Genomic DNA, 18,438 nt, shown 5'->3' with positions numbered 1-18,438 from the left:
AGACAAAAATGCTTACCAGATGAAAGCGCACAACATTCCATAGCGTATGCCCTTCGAATTAAACATCATTTCGAGATGTATAAGCCAATCAAACTTCGGCTCCAGCGAAGAGTATGTCGGTATCTGCGAACGACGAGTTCTTATTTATATTTAAGTGCATACCTGTCGCAGTCATTTTAACGTATCGAGCCTATAATAATCCATCTGTAGCACAACTGTCGCCTCTCGACAGTTTGCTTTGCGTCAGGCCGCCATATACAGAAGCGATTTGGCAGGGCCTACTGGAGAGACTTGACTTTGCAGACATCCGTCGCTAAGGGCCGCCCAAACACCAAGCTCCATCGCAAACAGCAGGACAATCTTGGGCTAGGACGAACGTCAAAACCTTGCAAGTAATATCAGTGTAGCGTATCGAGCTGTACGTTTCGTTGCAGTAAGTCGTGGGAAAGAATGCCCAGCACATTTCTCATGTGCATTAGACGACACTGCATGTCGATACAATGCTTATTCCTGCAGTAAATAAGTGGTCCGGTGATTTTGCCCCGATCGGATATCGACGTGGACGGATGCTGTCATTAAATGACTCGCGAGTGGGAGCTTGGTCGGCTGCACTGCAGCTGGGCATTAGACGTTAACACCGGCCCAGTACGATGTTTTGAAAGCGTTTTCGAATCGACAAATGTCTTCTTTCCGCAAGCGCTCGCCAAAGACACAGCTGTAGTTCCAGCAGACGAGGTGGCCGAGTGGTTAAGGCGTTGGACTGCTAATCCAATGTGCTCTGCACGCGTGGGTTCGAATCCCATCCTCGTCGAAGAATTTTACGTAAAGCGCGCGTTTGCGGTCACTCCTTCCCCATGCGAAACGCCTCTCAGTAGTAACAACGAAGCGTGTACGAGGCCGATAGCGTGTGTATGAAATACGAGACAAAAATGCTTACCAGATGAAAGCGCACAACATTCCATAGCGTATGCCCTTCGAATTAAACATCATTTCGAGATGTATAAGCCAATCAAACTTCGGCTCCAGCGAAGAGTATGTCGGTATCTGCGAACGACGAGTTCTTATTTATATTTAAGTGCATACCTGTCGCAGTCATTTTAACGTATCGAGCCTATAATAATCCATCTGTAGCACAACTGTCGCCTCTCGACAGTTTGCTTTGCGTCAGGCCGCCATATACAGAAGCGATTTGGCAGGGAATACTGGAAAGACTTGACTTTGCAGACATCCGTCGCTAAGGGCCGCCCAAACACCAAGCTCCATCGCAAACAGCAGGACAATCTTGGGCTAGGACGAACGTCAAAACCTTGCAAGTAATATCAGTGTAGCGTATCGAGCTGTACGTTTCGTTGCAGTAAGTCGTGGGAAAGAATGCCCAGCACATTTCTCATGTGCATTAGACGACACTGCATGTCGATACAATGCTTATTCCTGCAGTAAATAAGTGGTCCGGTGATTTTGCCCCGATCGGATATCGACGTGGACGGATGCTGTCATTAAATGACTCGCGAGTGGGAGCTTGGTCGGCTGCACTGCAGCTGGGCATTAGACGTTAACACCGGCCCAGTACGATGTTTTGAAAGCGTTTTCGAATCGACAAATGTCTTCTTTCCGCAAGCGCTCGCCAAAGACACAGCTGTAGTTCCAGCAGACGAGGTGGCCGAGTGGTTAAGGCGTTGGACTGCTAATCCAATGTGCTCTGCACGCGTGGGTTCGAATCCCATCCTCGTCGAAGAATTTTACGTAAAGCACGCGTTTGCGGTCACTCCTTCCCCATGCGAAACGCCTCTCAGTAGTAACAACGAAGAGTGTACGAGGCCGATAGCGTGTGTATGAAATACGAGACAAAAATGCTTACCAGATGAAAGCGCACAACATTCCATAGCGTATGCCCTTCGAATTAAACATCATTTCGAGATGTATAAGCCAATCAAACTTCGGCTCCAGCGAAGAGTATGTCGGTATCTGCGAACGACGAGTTCTTATTTATATTTAAGTGCATACCTGTCGCAGTCATTTTAACGTATCGAGCCTATAATAATCCATCTGTAGCACAACTGTCGCCTCTCGACAGTTTGCTTTGCGTCAGGCCGCCATATACAGAAGCGATTTGGCAGGGCCTACTGGAGAGACTTGACTTTGCAGACATCCGTCGCTAAGGGCCGCCCAAACACCAAGCTCCATCGCAAACAGCAGGACAATCTTGGGCTAGGACGAACGTCAAAACCTTGCAAGTAATATCAGTGTAGCGTATCGAGCTGTACGTTTCGTTGCAGTAAGTCGTGGGAAAGAATGCCCAGCACATTTCTCATGTGCATTAGACGACACTGCATGTCGATACAATGCTTATTCCTGCAGTAAATAAGTGGTCCGGTGATTTTGCCCCGATCGGATATCGACGTGGACGGATGCTGTCATTAAATGACTCGCGAGTGGGAGCTTGGTCGGCTGCACTGCAGCTGGGCATTAGACGTTAACACCGGCCCAGTACGATGTTTTGAAAGCGTTTTCGAATCGACAAATGTCTTCTTTCCGCAAGCGCTCGCCAAAGACACAGCTGTAGTTCCAGCAGACGAGGTGGCCGAGTGGTTAAGGCGTTGGACTGCTAATCCAATGTGCTGTGCACGCGTGGGTTCGAATCCCATCCTCGTCGAAGAATTTTACGTAAAGCACGCGTTTGCGGTCACTCCTTCCCCATGCGAAACGCCTCTCAGTAGTAACAACGAAGCGTGTACGAGGCCGATAGCGTGTGTATGAAATACGAGACAAAAATGCTTACCAGATGAAAGCGCACAACATTCCATAGCGTATGCCCTTCGAATTAAACATCATTTCGAGATGTATAAGCCAATCAAACTTCGGCTCCAGCGAAGAGTATGTCGGTATCTGCGAACGACGAGTTCTTATTTATATTTAAGTGCATACCTGTCGCAGTCATTTTAACGTATCGAGCCTATAATAATCCATCTGTAGCACAACTGTCGCCTCTCGACAGTTTGCTTTGCGTCAGGCCGCCATATACAGAAGCGATTTGGCAGGGCCTACTGGAGAGACTTGACTTTGCAGACATCCGTCGCTAAGGGCCGCCCAAACACCAAGCTCCATCGCAAACAGCAGGACAATCTTGGGCTAGGACGAACGTCAAAACCTTGCAAGTAATATCAGTGTAGCGTATCGAGCTGTACGTTTCGTTGCAGTAAGTCGTGGGAAAGAATGCCCAGCACATTTCTCATGTGCATTAGACGACACTGCATGTCGATACAATGCTTATTCCTGCAGTAAATAAGTGGTCCGGTGATTTTGCCCCGATCGGATATCGACGTGGACGGATGCTGTCATTAAATGACTCGCGAGTGGGAGCTTGGTCGGCTGCACTGCAGCTGGGCATTAGACGTTAACACCGGCCCAGTACGATGTTTTGAAAGCGTTTTCGAATCGACAAATGTCTTCTTTCCGCAAGCGCTCGCCAAAGACACAGCTGTAGTTCCAGCAGACGAGGTGGCCGAGTGGTTAAGGCGTTGGACTGCTAATCCAATGTGCTCTGCACGCGTGGGTTCGAATCCCATCCTCGTCGAAGAATTTTACGTAAAGCGCGCGTTTGCGGTCACTCCTTCCCCATGCGAAACGCCTCTCAGTAGTAACAACGAAGCGTGTACGAGGCCGATAGCGTGTGTATGAAATACGAGACAAAAATGCTTACCAGATGAAAGCGCACAACATTCCATAGCGTATGCCCTTCGAATTAAACATCATTTCGAGATGTATAAGCCAATCAAACTTCGGCTCCAGCGAAGAGTATGTCGGTATCTGCGAACGACGAGTTCTTATTTATATTTAAGTGCATACCTGTCGCAGTCATTTTAACGTATCGAGCCTATAATAATCCATCTGTAGCACAACTGTCGCCTCTCGACAGTTTGCTTTGCGTCAGGCCGCCATATACAGAAGCGATTTGGCAGGGCCTACTGGAGAGACTTGACTTTGCAGACATCCGTCGCTAAGGGCCGCCCAAACACCAAGCTCCATCGCAAACAGCAGGACAATCTTGGGCTAGGACGAACGTCAAAACCTTGCAAGTAATATCAGTGTAGCGTATCGAGCTGTACGTTTCGTTGCAGTAAGTCGTGGGAAAGAATGCCCAGCACATTTCTCATGTGCATTAGACGACACTGCATGTCGATACAATGCTTATTCCTGCAGTAAATAAGTGGTCCGGTGATTTTGCCCCGATCGGATATCGACGTGGACGGATGCTGTCATTAAATGACTCGCGAGTGGGAGCTTGGTCGGCTGCACTGCAGCTGGGCATTAGACGTTAACACCGGCCCAGTACGATGTTTTGAAAGCGTTTTCGAATCGACAAATGTCTTCTTTCCGCAAGCGCTCGCCAAAGACACAGCTGTAGTTCCAGCAGACGAGGTGGCCGAGTGGTTAAGGCGTTGGACTGCTAATCCAATGTGCTCTGCACGCGTGGGTTCGAATCCCATCCTCGTCGAAGAATTTTACGTAAAGCACGCGTTTGCGGTCACTCCTTCCCCATGCGAAACGCCTCTCAGTAGTAACAACGAAGCGTGTGCGAGGCCGATAGCGTGTGTATGAAATACGAGACAAAAATGCTTACCAGATGAAAGCGCACAACATTCCATAGCGTATGCCCTTCGAATTAAACATCATTTCGAGATGTATAAGCCAATCAAACTTCGGCTCCAGCGAAGAGTATGTCGGTATCTGCGAACGACGAGTTCTTATTTATATTTAAGTGCATACCTGTCGCAGTCATTTTAACGTATCGAGCCTATAATAATCCATCTGTAGCACAACTGTCGCCTCTCGACAGTTTGCTTTGCGTCAGGCCGCCATATACAGAAGCGATTTGGCAGGGCCTACTGGAGAGACTTGACTTTGCAGACATCCGTCGCTAAGGGCCGCCCAAACACCAAGCTCCATCGCAAACAGCAGGACAATCTTGGGCTAGGACGAACGTCAAAACCTTGCAAGTAATATCAGTGTAGCGTATCGAGCTGTACGTTTCGTTGCAGTAAGTCGTGGGAAAGAATGCCCAGCACATTTCTCATGTGCATTAGACGACACTGCATGTCGATACAATGCTTATTCCTGCAGTAAATAAGTGGTCCGGTGATTTTGCCCCGATCGGATATCGACGTGGACGGATGCTGTCATTAAATGACTCGCGAGTGGGAGCTTGGTCGGCTGCACTGCAGCTGGGCATTAGACGTTAACACCGGCCCAGTACGATGTTTTGAAAGCGTTTTCGAATCGACAAATGTCTTCTTTCCGCAAGCGCTCGCCAAAGACACAGCTGTAGTTCCAGCAGACGAGGTGGCCGAGTGGTTAAGGCGTTGGACTGCTAATCCAATGTGCTCTGCACGCGTGGGTTCGAATCCCATCCTCGTCGAAGAATTTTACGTAAAGCACGCGTTTGCGGTCACTCCTTCCCCATGCGAAACGCCTCTCAGTAGTAACAACGAAGCGTGTACGAGGCCGATAGCGTGTGTATGAAATACGAGACAAAAATGCTTACCAGATGAAAGCGCACAACATTCCATAGCGTATGCCCTTCGAATTAAACATCATTTCGAGATGTATAAGCCAATCAAACTTCGGCTCCAGCGAACAGTATGTCGGTATCTGCGAACGACGAGTTCTTATTTATATTTAAGTGCATACCTGTCGCAGTCATTTTAACGTATCGAGCCTATAATAATCCATCTGTAGCACAACTGTCGCCTCTCGACAGTTTGCTTTGCGTCAGGCCGCCATATACAGAAGCGATTTGGCAGGGCCTACTGGAGAGACTTGACTTTGCAGACATCCGTCGCTAAGGGCCGCCCAAACACCAAGCTCCATCGCAAACAGCAGGACAATCTTGGGCTAGGACGAACGTCAAAACCTTGCAAGTAATATCAGTGTAGCGTATCGAGCTGTACGTTTCGTTGCAGTAAGTCGTGGGAAAGAATGCCCAGCACATTTCTCATGTGCATTAGACGACACTGCATGTCGATACAATGCTTATTCCTGCAGTAAATAAGTGGTCCGGTGATTTTGCCCCGATCGGATATCGACGTGGACGGATGCTGTCATTAAATGACTCGCGAGTGGGAGCTTGGTCGGCTGCACTGCAGCTGGGCATTAGACGTTAACACCGGCCCAGTACGATGTTTTGAAAGCGTTTTCGAATCGACAAATGTCTTCTTTCCGCAAGCGCTCGCCAAAGACACAGCTGTAGTTCCAGCAGACGAGGTGGCCGAGTGGTTCGCAGTCTGCCTGCGGCAGCGGTGGTGAGCGGACCTCCAGGGCCAGCGCGCTGCGGCAGGAAGTGTTTACGTCAGGCGGTGAGTCGCGTGCTTACAGCGTCTGCTTATTAGTATTCGTTCCGTTCTGTAGGATCTGATATGGAATTATGAATCCGACTAACAGGAAAGATACCTTGAAGTTTACCTTTGATAGGAACTTTTCGAAACCAAATTCGTTTGAAGTTGAAGCATGGTTAGAGGAAACAGCTAAGATTACTTTTGATGACATTGTAGGGATAAATTTCTCTATCGTGACTAGTGTTGTTTATGTGAAATTAACGTCCTCTGAACTGTGTGATAGAATTGTGGAGTCCAGTGGAGGTGTACTGAAGTTTAAACATAGCGATGGTACCGTCAGTGACGTCAGCATTACGCATGCTGGACTGGGCATCCGAACGGCACGTATTTTCGAACTCCCGTTTGAAATATCAGCCGCGCAAATAAATTCTGCATTAACACCTTACGGGAGGGTCATTAACAATTTTGCGGAGCGTTGGTCCAAAGCCCACAAATTTCCGGTGCTTAACGGCGTCAGGCAGGTTAAGATCGATCTACAGCAGCACATACCTTCATATATTTACGTAGGTGGACATCGCGGAATTGTCATATATGATGGGCAGCCAAAAACGTGTGCCGGCTGTGGTGCGCCCGGCCACGTGCGCTCTGAATGTATACAAAGACGCGTGACGCAGATACCTGTCGGTGAAGCCGCTAGCCCCCCTGTGACGACGGCACTGCCACTGACATACGCTGTCGCGGCTTCTGGTCTTCCACCCGCGACCCCGCCTGTAGATGCCCCTCGTTTGAATGATGTTTTGGCCGATAACGTCAAAGAACCGAGTGCTGACGCGTCACCGCCGCTACCACACTCAGAGATGGAGGTAACGACGGATGACTCCCCAGTGGTTGATGCCACTGGTACTGAGGATGAAGCAGACGCTGTGTTCCCGGCGGATCAACCCCAGAGTCAACAGTCCACTTCGGATGTTGATGATGCTTCGAACCCTAAGAGGAAGCCTTCCAAAAAGAAGCGGAGACTTGCACATCAAGGAGCCAATCAGCTCGCCCCACAGCTCCGCGACAAAGCGAAACGAATAAGCAGCCAAATGAGTCAGAACACTTCTGAACCCTCTGAAGTTGGTCTCCCTGCGTCTGGTCGAATGGACATTGATCCTGTAGTGTCTCCCCCTGTGAATCCACGACGGGTGGAAGATAGTGATACCTCGAGTAGAGTCGTTTTGCCGGATACCCACGCTCAAGGAAACGCAGGATCGCTATTGTCAGAGGCCACTCTCACTGGGAATTGGGCACAGGAAATGGAAGTACTGGATGCGAGCAATGATGCGGCTGTCATGCGGACCATTGAGACGGAATCTTCGGCACCCCCCACAGAGCGGCATACACCAACCGTACCGGGAACTACAGGAACTCCGACTGACGCGCTTGGCCTCAATTTCGTTAGCCATCCTTCTAAGACTGTTTAATTAATAGTATGTGCCTTCTCCCATGAACGAGCCCCAAGCCTATAAAATTGCCACGTTAAACATCAATAAGATACAGTCGTACTGGCGGCTCCGTAATTTACAAGATTTTGTATACGCAGCGGATATCGATATTCTGTTACTTCAAGAAGTCGCTGCGATTGAACTTGACCGAATAACTGGTTATACTACTCTCTCCAATTCCGGGAGCGGTGCGAATTTAGGGACAGCGATTCTGTTAAAAGAAGGGATTGTAGCGACCGACGCAGAAAAACTGCCTGATCATAGAGGGATCGCTGTCACTTTCCATCGGACACGCATAATCAATGTTTACGCCCCGTCCGGCAGTAGCAATAGGCGTGCTAGGGCTGAGTTCTTCACAAGCGCCATAGTCCCACTTTTTAGGGGAACCTACGATCGTATAATTTTTGCGGGTGACTTCAATTGTGTCTTAAGTCCAAAAGACCAGACGCCTAATTTTAACAAATCTCGAGAACTAGAACGTATCGTCCAAGAAATGAACCTCATTGACACATGGGAGCATACGCACGGAGCGGCACCTGGGTTCACTCATGTCACGAACCACTCTGCAAGCCGGCTAGACAGAATCTATGTATCGGCGTGTATGAAGACTCAAGTCCTCCACTCCGAAGTTTGGCCCACAATTTTTTCCGATCATGCCGCATATATTTGTACTCTTAACATGGTCAAGCAAGGCACATTTCGCGGCAGAGGTTTCTGGAAACTTAACAATGCTCTCCTTAACGATGTTGACTGTCACCGTGTCTTTAACGCAACATGGGAGGCATGTGAACTACGGGTTGCACAGTATGCCTCCGTTACTGAATGGTGGATAACACATGCCAAACCAACTTTATCAAAAATGTTTAAACGCTACGCTCGGGACAAATCCTGGTGGCAACGGCAAACGTCTGAGTTTTATTTTACTTGTCTCAGGGAGCTTTACCAGTCCGATGTGACTGTACCTGAAAATTTTATGCAGATTAAAAAAATTAAGGCAAAATTATTAAAACTTCAGCGGCAGCAGGCAGAAGGCTTTCAAATAAGGTCCAGGCCCCAGAATGTGATAGACGACGAAATGACATCCATGTTTCACGTCATTCGTGAAAATAAGAGGGGGCGGCGGAGATTAATAACTCGTCTTCAGTTGAGTGAAGGCGTTGCGCTCACGCGGCAACAAGACATACGGAACGCACTTCACAATCACCTGGCAGATCTCCTGGCAACGACACATACCGACGATGGAACTCACGATGAATTACTCAATAACTTGCAAAGGACTTTGGGTGCTGCTGAAGTCGAAACTCTCATGCGAGAAATTGATGAAGACGAATTGGATTCTGCGCTATCACGAAGTCCGAAAAATAAATCGCCCGGACCCGACGGTCTCACTGTCGAATTTTATCTTACTTTCTGTGACAAATTAAAGCCCAAGTTGTTGAGTATGTTTAATGAAATTTTACGGCCTGATTTTAATGTTCCTCAGGCTCTCGTGGAAGGCATCGTGGTTTTAATCCCTAAACGCCCAATGTGCAGTTCTGTTGACGATTTTCGGCCGCTTACTTTACTGAACAGTGACTACAAAATTTTAGCACGTATTATTTCTAATAGATTGAAAATGTTGATGAATACTGTCATTGGTCAGTACCAGACCAGTGTAGGTGTCGGTAGGACGATCTTCCAAAATTTGTCTCAATACAGGGACGTTATAGCCATTGCAGATGCGTGCAAGATACGGTGTGCGCTAGTTTCCCTTGACTTTTCAAAGGCATTCGACAGAGTAAACCATCAGTTTCTCATCCGGACGATGCATGCCATGGGATTTCCACTACGTTTTATCAATCTTATACATGAGCTCCTTCGTAAAGGAGTAACTCGACTCATGGTGAATGGCCAGCTGAGCGCATCAATTAATATTACTAATTCAGTGCGACAGGGATGCCCTATGTCAATGGCCTTGTTTGCCATTGCCATTGAGCCTTTGCTTGTCACCTTGACACAGCGTCTACAAGGATTAACCATCCACGGCATTAAGATTGTTTGTACTGCATATGCGGATGACGTCGGATTTTTGGTCATGGACGAAGGTGAAGTCGAGGAAGCCCTTCAGATCGTCAATAACTACGAACTTGTTGCGGGTGCGAAGTTGAATGCCAGGAAATCTGGCATTATGAACATAGGACGCGGCATCTCGCTGCACCATCACGGTCAGTTGCAACTAATTTCTAAAATGAAATGCCTTGGTATTGAGTACAGGAGCAACATACAGCACACAATTGCGGTGAACTATAGGAATCTCCTGGCAAGTATGCGTGCTTGCATGCAGACCCACTACCTAAGAAGCCTTGATGAACTGCAGAAAGTCACCTTCGCTAATGTCTACCTCACCTCAAAGATTAACTACGTTGCACAAGTACTGCCCATGCCACAGGAGACAGCGAAGCGTATGATGTCCGCTCTAGGCCATTTTGTCACACGTGGACACATTTTTAAAGTCAAGTACGATACGCTCACTCTCTCCACGACCGATGGAGGCTTAAATTTAACAGATGTTCGTTCCAAGTCACGAGCTTTGTACGTATGCACCACCTACAAACGGTGGAGGTCGTTACCGAACAGTCTAACGGCTCACTTGTTAACCGAAATAGCGCCGGCCTGCCTGCAGCCTCCCGTCTCTGTTCAACATATTCCGCCTGCGCTGACTCACTTTAAGAGCTTTTTCATTGAGTTCAGTTACGTACGGTCAACTCTCCCAGAAAATGAGCTTTCCGTGGTGAAGTTAGTTTATAATAAACTACTGGCAACCAAGAACAGGAACAACATCGAACACAAATACCCCAATCATCGCTGGCCAGTGATATGGAAAAACATACATAGCCGCGATTTACCAACGTCAGTGAAAGCCTCTAAGGTACAGGGTCGTGAACCGTAAAATAAGTACCAATTCACGACTTCATGCTCTACATTTGGCTGACTCACCTTTGTGCCTTACGTGCAACTTGCCTGATACTGATGAACATCGTTTTCTGTGCACCACTGTCCAAGCAGTTTGGCTATGCATTCGCCGAAAACTGGCTACGATTATGAGGACTTCCCAGCTTTGTATTAAACCTGAAGATTTCCTGTATCCGGATTCAGTGCCGTACCCGAACACCAAACGGAACTCTGTCAATTGGTTGAAGGGTCATTATGTTCATTATTTACAGACGCAAGAACCCAAGAGTGAGGCGGCGTTCTGTCTTTACCTGGCATTACAGTTTCACATACTTTCACAGACGAGACATTACAGGAAACGATATGCGAATTTTTTAGAAGTCGTTCTTCGATGAAAGAAGTATTTTTTTCTTTCCTTCATTCTACATTGCTTTGTTTTTTTTTTTTTTCTTTTCTTCTTCAAATGTCACAGTGACGTATACTGAACAGTGTTACGACAAGGACTATTTTATTTTCTTCTGTTTTTCTAGCGGACCAGAGTTCCTTTTTCATTTTCTATAAAAAAATTATCTTTGGTTTGGAAATCGGAATAGTTCAGAAGAATAAGTAATTCAGAAATCATGGCAGATGAAGCCGACGCCAACGAAGGCGATTTATGGCGAGCGCAAGGCGGGGCTGAAGGGGAGGAAGGAGGCCCTACTTATAAAAAAAAAAAAAAAAAAAAAAAGTGGTTAAGGCGTTGGACTGCTAATCCAATGTGCTCTGCACGCGTGGGTTCGAATCCCATCCTCGTCGAAGAATTTTACGTAAAGCACGCGTTTGCGGTCACTCCTTCCCCATGCGAAACGCCTCTCAGTAGTAACAACGAAGCGTGTACGAGGCCGATAGCGTGTGTATGAAATACGAGACAAAAATGCTTACCAGATGAAAGCGCACAACATTCCATAGCGTATGCCCTTCGAATTAAACATCATTTCGAGATGTATAAGCCAATCAAACTTCGGCTCCAGCGAAGAGTATGTCGGTATCTGCGAACGACGAGTTCTTATTTATATTTAAGTGCATACCTGTCGCAGTCATTTTAACGTATCGAGCCTATAATAATCCATCTATAGCACAACTGTCGCCTCTCGACAGTTTGCTTTGCGTCAGGCCGCCATATACAGAAGCGATTTGGCAGGGCCTACTGGAGAGACTTGACTTTGCAGACATCCGTCGCTAAGGGCCGCCCAAACACCAAGCTCCATCGCAAACAGCAGGACAATCTTGGGCTAGGACGAACGTCAAAACCTTGCAAGTAATATCAGTGTAGCGTATCGAGCTGTACGTTTCGTTGCAGTAAGTCGTGGGAAAGAATGCCCAGCACATTTCTCATGTGCATTAGACGACACTGCATGTCGATACAATGCTTATTCCTGCAGTAAATAAGTGGTCCGGTGATTTTGCCCCGATCGGATATCGACGTGGACGGATGCTGTCATTAAATGACTCGCGAGTGGGAGCTTGGTCGGCTGCACTGCAGCTGGGCATTAGACGTTAACACCGGCCCAGTACGATGTTTTGAAAGCGTTTTCGAATCGACAAATGTCTTCTTTCCGCAAGCGCTCGCCAAAGACACAGCTGTAGTTCCAGCAGACGAGGTGGCCGAGTGGTTAAGGCGTTGGACTGCTAATCCAATGTGCTCTGCACGCGTGGGTTCGAATCCCATCCTCGTCGAAGAATTTTACGTAAAGCACGCGTTTGCGGTCACTCCTTCCCCATGCGAAACGCCTCTCAGTAGTAACAACGAAGCGTGTACGAGGCCGATAGCGTGTGTATGAAATACGAGACAAAAATGCTTACCAGATGAAAGCGCACAACATTCCATAGCGTATGCCCTTCGAATTAAACATCATTTCGAGATGTATAAGCCAATCAAACTTCGGCTCCAGCGAAGAGTATGTCGGTATCTGCGAACGACGAGTTCTTATTTATATTTAAGTGCATACCTGTCGCAGTCATTTTAACGTATCGAGCCTATAATAATCCATCTGTAGCACAACTGTCGCCTCTCGACAGTTTGCTTTGCGTCAGGCCGCCATATACAGAAGCGATTTGGCAGGGCCTACTGGAGAGACTTGACTTTGCAGACATCCGTCGCTAAGGGCCGCCCAAACACCAAGCTCCATCGCAAACAGCAGGACAATCTTGGGCTAGGACGAACGTCAAAACCTTGCAAGTAATATCAGTGTAGCGTATCGAGCTGTACGTTTCGTTGCAGTAAGTCGTGGGAAAGAATGCCCAGCACATTTCTCATGTGCATTAGACGACACTGCATGTCGATACAATGCTTATTCCTGCAGTAAATAAGTGGTCCGGTGATTTTGCCCCGATCGGATATCGACGTGGACGGATGCTGTCATTAAATGACTCGCGAGTGGGAGCTTGGTCGGCTGCACTGCAGCTGGGCATTAGACGTTAACACCGGCCCAGTACGATGTTTTGAAAGCGTTTTCGAATCGACAAATGTCTTCTTTCCGCAAGCGCTCGCCAAAGACACAGCTGTAGTTCCAGCAGACGAGATGGCCGAGTGGTTAAGGCGTTGGACTGCTAATCCAATGTGCTCTGCACGCGTGGGTTCGAATCCCATCCTCGTCGAAGAATTTTACGTAAAGCGCGCGTTTGCGGTCACTCCTTCCCCATGCGAAACGCCTCTCAGTAGTAACAACGAAGCGTGTACGAGGCCGATAGCGTGTGTATGAAATACGAGACAAAAATGCTTACCAGATGAAAGCGCACAACATTCCATAGCGTATGCCCTTCGAATTAAACATCATTTCGAGATGTATAAGCCAATCAAACTTCGGCTCCAGCGAAGAGTATGTCGGTATCTGCGAACGACGAGTTCTTATTTATATTTAAGTGCATACCTGTCGCAGTCATTTTAACGTATCGAGCCTATAATAATCCATCTGTAGCACAACTGTCGCCTCTCGACAGTTTGCTTTGCGTCAGGCCGCCATATACAGAAGCGATTTGGCAGGGCCTACTGGAGAGACTTGACTTTGCAGACATCCGTCGCTAAGGGCCGCCCAAACACCAAGCTCCATCGCAAACAGCAGGACAATCTTGGGCTAGGACGAACGTCAAAACCTTTCAAGTAATATCAGTGTAGCGTATCGAGCTGTACGTTTCGTTGCAGTAAGTCGTGGGAAAGAATGCCCAGCACATTTCTCATGTGCATTAGACGACACTGCATGTCGATACAATGCTTATTCCTGCAGTAAATAAGTGGTCCGGTGATTTTGCCCCGATCGGATATCGACGTGGACGGATGCTGTCATTAAATGACTCGCGAGTGGGAGCTTGGTCGGCTGCACTGCAGCTGGGCATTAGACGTTAACACCGGCCCAGTACGATGTTTTGAAAGCGTTTTCGAATCGACAAATGTCTTCTTTCCGCAAGCGCTCGCCAAAGACACAGCTGTAGTTCCAGCAGACGAGGTGGCCGAGTGGTTAAGGCGTTGGACTGCTAATCCAATGTGCTCTGCACGCGTGGGTTCGAATCCCATCCTCGTCGAAGAATTTTACGTAAAGCGCGCGTTTGCGGTCACTCCTTCCCCATGCGAAACGCCTCTCAGTAGTAACAACGAAGCGTGTACGAGGCCGATAGCGTGTGTATGAAATACTAGACAAAAATGCTTACCAGATGAAAGCGCACAACATTCCATAGCGTATGCCCTTCGAATTAAACATCATTTCGAGATGTATAAGCCAATCAAACTTCGGCTCCAGCGAAGAGTATGTCGGTATCTGCGAACGACGAGTTCTTATTTATATTTAAGTGCATACCTGTCGCAGTCATTTTAACGTATCGAGCCTATAATAATCCATCTGTAGCACAACTGTCGCCTCTCGACAGTTTGCTTTGCGTCAGGCCGCCATATACAGAAGCGATTTGGCAGGGCCTACTGGAGAGACTTGACTTTGCAGACATCCGTCGCTAAGGGCCGCCCAAACACCAAGCTCCATCGCAAACAGCAGGACAATCTTGGGCTAGGACGAACGTCAAAACCTTGCAAGTAATATCAGTGTAGCGTATCGAGCTGTACGTTTCGTTGCAGTAAGTCGTGGGAAAGAATGCCCAGCACATTTCTCATGTGCATTAGACGACACTGCATGTCGATACAATGCTTATTCCTGCAGTAAATAAGTGGTCCGGTGATTTTGCCCCGATCGGATATCGACGTGGACGGATGCTGTCATTAAATGACTCGCGAGTGGGAGCTTGGTCGGCTGCACTGCAGCTGGGCATTAGACGTTAACACCGGCCCAGTACGATGTTTTGAAAGCGTTTTCGAATCGACAAATGTCTTCTTTCCGCAAGCGCTCGCCAAAGACACAGCTGTAGTTCCAGCAGACGAGGTGGCCGAGTGGTTAAGGCGTTGGACTGCTAATCCAATGTGCTCTGCACGCGTGGGTTCGAATCCCATCCTCGTCGAAGAATTTTACGTAAAGCACGCGTTTGTGGTCACTCCTTCCCCATGCGAAACGCCTCTCAGTAGTAACAACGAAGCGTGTACGAGGCCGATAGCGTGTGTATGAAATACGAGACAAAAATGCTTACCAGATGAAAGCGCACAACATTCCATAGCGTATGCCCTTCGAATTAAACATCATTTCGAGATGTATAAGCCAATCAAACTTCGGCTCCAGCGAAGAGTATGTCGGTATCTGCGAACGACGAGTTCTTATTTATATTTAAGTGCATACCTGTCGCAGTCATTTTAACGTATCGAGCCTATAATAATCCATCTGTAGCACAACTGTCGCCTCTCGACAGTTTGCTTTGCGTCAGGCCGCCATATACAGAAGCGATTTGGCAGGGCCTACTGGAGAGACTTGACTTTGCAGACATCCGTCGCTAAGGGCCGCCCAAACACCAAGCTCCATCGCAAACAGCAGGACAATCTTGGGCTAGGACGAACGTCAAAACCTTGCAAGTAATATCAGTGTAGCGTATCGAGCTGTACGTTACGTTGCAGTAAGTCGTGGGAAAGAATGCCCAGCACATTTCTCATGTGCATTAGACGACACTGCATGTCGATACAATGCTTATTCCTGCAGTAAATAAGTGGTCCGGTGATTTTGCCCCGATCGTATTTCGACGTGGACGGATGCTGTCATTAAATGACTCGCGAGTGGGAGCTTGGTCGGCTGCACTGCAGCTGGGCATTAGACGTTAACACCGGCCCAGTACGATGTTTTGAAAGCGTTTTCGAATCGACAAATGTCTTCTTTCCGCAAGCGCTCGCCAAAGACACAGCTGTAGTTCCAGCAGACGAGGTGGCCGAGTGGTTAAGGCGTTGGACTGCTAATCCAATGTGCTCTGCACACGTGGGTTCGAATCCCATCCTCGTCGAAGAATTTTACGTAAAGCACGCGTTTGCGGTCACTCCTTCCCCATGCGAAACGCCTCTCAGTAGTAACAACGAAGCGTGTACGAGGCCGATAGCGTGTGTATGAAATACGAGACAAAAATGCTTACCAGATGAAAGCGCACAACATTCCATAGCGTATGCCCTTCGAATTAAACATCATTTCGAGATGTATAAGCCAATCAACTTCGGCTCCAGCGAAGAGTATGTCGGTATCTGCGAACGACGAGTTCTTATTTATATTTAAGTGCATACCTGTCGCAGTCATTTTAACGTATCGAGCCTATAATAATCCATCTGTAGCACAACTGTCGCCTCTCGACAGTTTGCTTTGCGTCAGGCCGCCATATACAGAAGCGATTTGGCAGGGCCTACTGGAGAGACTTGACTTTGCAGACATCCGTCGCTAAGGGCCGCCCAAACACCAAGCTCCATCGCAAACAGCAGGACAATCTTGGGCTAGGACGAACGTCAAAACCTTGCAATTAATATCAGTGTAGCGTATCGAGCTGTACGTTTCGTTGCAGTAAGTCGTGGGAAAGAATGCCCAGCACATTTCTCATGTGCATTAGACGACACTGCATGTCGATACAATGCTTATTCCTGCAGTAAATAAGTGGTCCGGTGATTTTGCCCCGATCGGATATCGACGTGGACGGATGCTGTCATTAAATGACTCGCGAGTGGGAGCTTGGTCGGCTGCACTGCAGCTGGGCATTAGACGTTAACACCGGCCCAGTACGATGTTTTGAAAGCGTTTTCGAATCGACAAATGTCTTCTTTCCGCAAGCGCTCGCCAAAGACACAGCTGTAGTTCCAGCAGACGAGGTGGCCGAGTGGTTAAGGCGTTGGACTGCTAATCCAATGTGCTCTGCACGCGTGGGTTCGAATCCCATCCTCGTCGAAGAATTTTACGTAAAGCGCGCGTTTGCGGTCACTCCTTCCCCATGCGAAACGCCTCTCAGTAGTAACAACGAAGCGTGTACGAGGCCGATAGCGTGTGTATGAAATACGAGACAAAAATGCTTACCAGATGAAAGCGCACAACATTCCATAGCGTATGCCCTTCGAATTAAACATCATTTCGAGATGTATAAGCCAATCAAACTTCGGCTCCAGCGAAGAGTATGTCGGTATCTGCGAACGACGAGTTCTTACTTATATTTAAGTGCATACCTGTCGCAGTCATTTTAACGTATCGAGCCTATAATAATCCATCTGTAGCACAACTGTCGCCTCTCGACAGTTTGCTTTGCGTCAGGCCGCCATATACAGAAGCGATTTGGCAGGGCATACTGGAGAGACTTGACTTTGCAGACATCCGTCGCTAAGGGCCGCCCAAACACCAAGCTCCATCGCAAACAGCAGGACAATCTTGGGCTAGGACGAACGTCAAAACCTTGCAAGTAATATCAGTGTAGCGTATCGAGCTGTACGTTTCGTTGCAGTAAGTCGTGGGAAAGAATGCCCAGCACATTTCTCATGTGCATTAGACGACACTGCATGTCGATACAATGCTTATTCCTGCAGTAAATAAGTGGTCCGGTGATTTTGCCCCGATCGGATATCGACGTGGACGGATGCTGTCATTAAATGACTCGCGAGTGGGAGCTTGGTCGGCTGCACTGCAGCTGGGCATTAGACGTTAACACCGGTCCAGTACGATGTTTTGAAAGCGTTTTCGAATCGACGAATGTCTTCTTTCCGCAAGCGCTCGCCAAAGACACAGCTGTAGTTCCAGCAGACGAGGTGGCCGAGTGGTTAAGGCGTTGGACTGCTAATCCAATGTGCTCTGCACGCGTGGGTTCGAATCCCATCCTCGTCGAAGAATTTTACGTAAAGCGCGCGTTTGCGGTCACTCCTTCCCCATGCGAAACGCCTCTCAGTAGTAACAACGAAGCGTGTACGAGGCCGATAGCGTGTGTATGAAATACGAGACAAAAATGCTTACCAGATGAAAGCGCACAACATTCCATAGCGTATGCCCTTCGAATTAAACATCATTTCGAGATGTATAAGCCAATCAAACTTCGGCTCCAGCGAAGAGTATGTCGGTATCTGCGAACGACGAGTTCTTACTTATATTTAAGTGCATACCTGTCGCAGTCATTTTAACGTATCGAGCCTATAATAATCCATCTGTAGCACAACTGTCGCCTCTCGACAGTTTGCTTTGCGTCAGGCCGCCATATACAGAAGCGATTTGGCAGGGCCTACTGGAGAGACTTGACTTTGCAGACATCCGTCGCTAAGGGCCGCCCAAACACCAAGC

The 18,438-nt window shown here is 48.0% G+C and overlaps 13 non-coding genes across 13 annotated transcripts; all 13 read left to right on the top strand.

Annotated features, from left to right (window-relative positions):
* The first annotated feature begins 729 nt into the window (after positions 1-729).
* Positions 730-811, top strand: Trnas-gcu (transfer RNA serine (anticodon GCU)). Its single transcript has one exon. It is a non-coding gene; the product is annotated as a tRNA-Ser (tRNA).
* Positions 812-1,650: 839 nt separating this feature from the next.
* Positions 1,651-1,732, top strand: Trnas-gcu (transfer RNA serine (anticodon GCU)). Its single transcript has one exon. It is a non-coding gene; the product is annotated as a tRNA-Ser (tRNA).
* An 839-nt stretch (positions 1,733-2,571) lies between these two features.
* Positions 2,572-2,653, top strand: Trnas-gcu (transfer RNA serine (anticodon GCU)). Its single transcript has one exon. It is a non-coding gene; the product is annotated as a tRNA-Ser (tRNA).
* Positions 2,654-3,492: 839 nt separating this feature from the next.
* Trnas-gcu (transfer RNA serine (anticodon GCU)) lies at positions 3,493-3,574 on the top strand. The gene has a single exon. It is a non-coding gene; the product is annotated as a tRNA-Ser (tRNA).
* An 839-nt stretch (positions 3,575-4,413) lies between these two features.
* Positions 4,414-4,495, top strand: Trnas-gcu (transfer RNA serine (anticodon GCU)). Its single transcript has one exon. It is a non-coding gene; the product is annotated as a tRNA-Ser (tRNA).
* Positions 4,496-5,334: 839 nt separating this feature from the next.
* On the top strand, positions 5,335-5,416 carry Trnas-gcu (transfer RNA serine (anticodon GCU)). The gene has a single exon. It is a non-coding gene; the product is annotated as a tRNA-Ser (tRNA).
* A 6,968-nt stretch (positions 5,417-12,384) lies between these two features.
* On the top strand, positions 12,385-12,466 carry Trnas-gcu (transfer RNA serine (anticodon GCU)). The gene has a single exon. It is a non-coding gene; the product is annotated as a tRNA-Ser (tRNA).
* An 839-nt stretch (positions 12,467-13,305) lies between these two features.
* Trnas-gcu (transfer RNA serine (anticodon GCU)) lies at positions 13,306-13,387 on the top strand. Its single transcript has one exon. It is a non-coding gene; the product is annotated as a tRNA-Ser (tRNA).
* An 839-nt stretch (positions 13,388-14,226) lies between these two features.
* Trnas-gcu (transfer RNA serine (anticodon GCU)) lies at positions 14,227-14,308 on the top strand. The gene has a single exon. It is a non-coding gene; the product is annotated as a tRNA-Ser (tRNA).
* Positions 14,309-15,147: 839 nt separating this feature from the next.
* Positions 15,148-15,229, top strand: Trnas-gcu (transfer RNA serine (anticodon GCU)). Its single transcript has one exon. It is a non-coding gene; the product is annotated as a tRNA-Ser (tRNA).
* Positions 15,230-16,068: 839 nt separating this feature from the next.
* Trnas-gcu (transfer RNA serine (anticodon GCU)) lies at positions 16,069-16,150 on the top strand. Its single transcript has one exon. It is a non-coding gene; the product is annotated as a tRNA-Ser (tRNA).
* An 838-nt stretch (positions 16,151-16,988) lies between these two features.
* On the top strand, positions 16,989-17,070 carry Trnas-gcu (transfer RNA serine (anticodon GCU)). Its single transcript has one exon. It is a non-coding gene; the product is annotated as a tRNA-Ser (tRNA).
* An 839-nt stretch (positions 17,071-17,909) lies between these two features.
* Positions 17,910-17,991, top strand: Trnas-gcu (transfer RNA serine (anticodon GCU)). Its single transcript has one exon. It is a non-coding gene; the product is annotated as a tRNA-Ser (tRNA).
* The last annotated feature ends 447 nt before the right edge of the window (positions 17,992-18,438 follow it).

The sequence above is a fragment of the Schistocerca gregaria genome, chromosome 2, assembly GCF_023897955.1.
Source record: "Schistocerca gregaria isolate iqSchGreg1 chromosome 2, iqSchGreg1.2, whole genome shotgun sequence".
Taxonomy (NCBI): domain Eukaryota; kingdom Metazoa; phylum Arthropoda; class Insecta; order Orthoptera; family Acrididae; genus Schistocerca; species Schistocerca gregaria.
The sequence above is the reverse complement of the archived record's forward strand: the minus strand, read 5'-3'. Positions and strand labels throughout refer to the sequence as shown.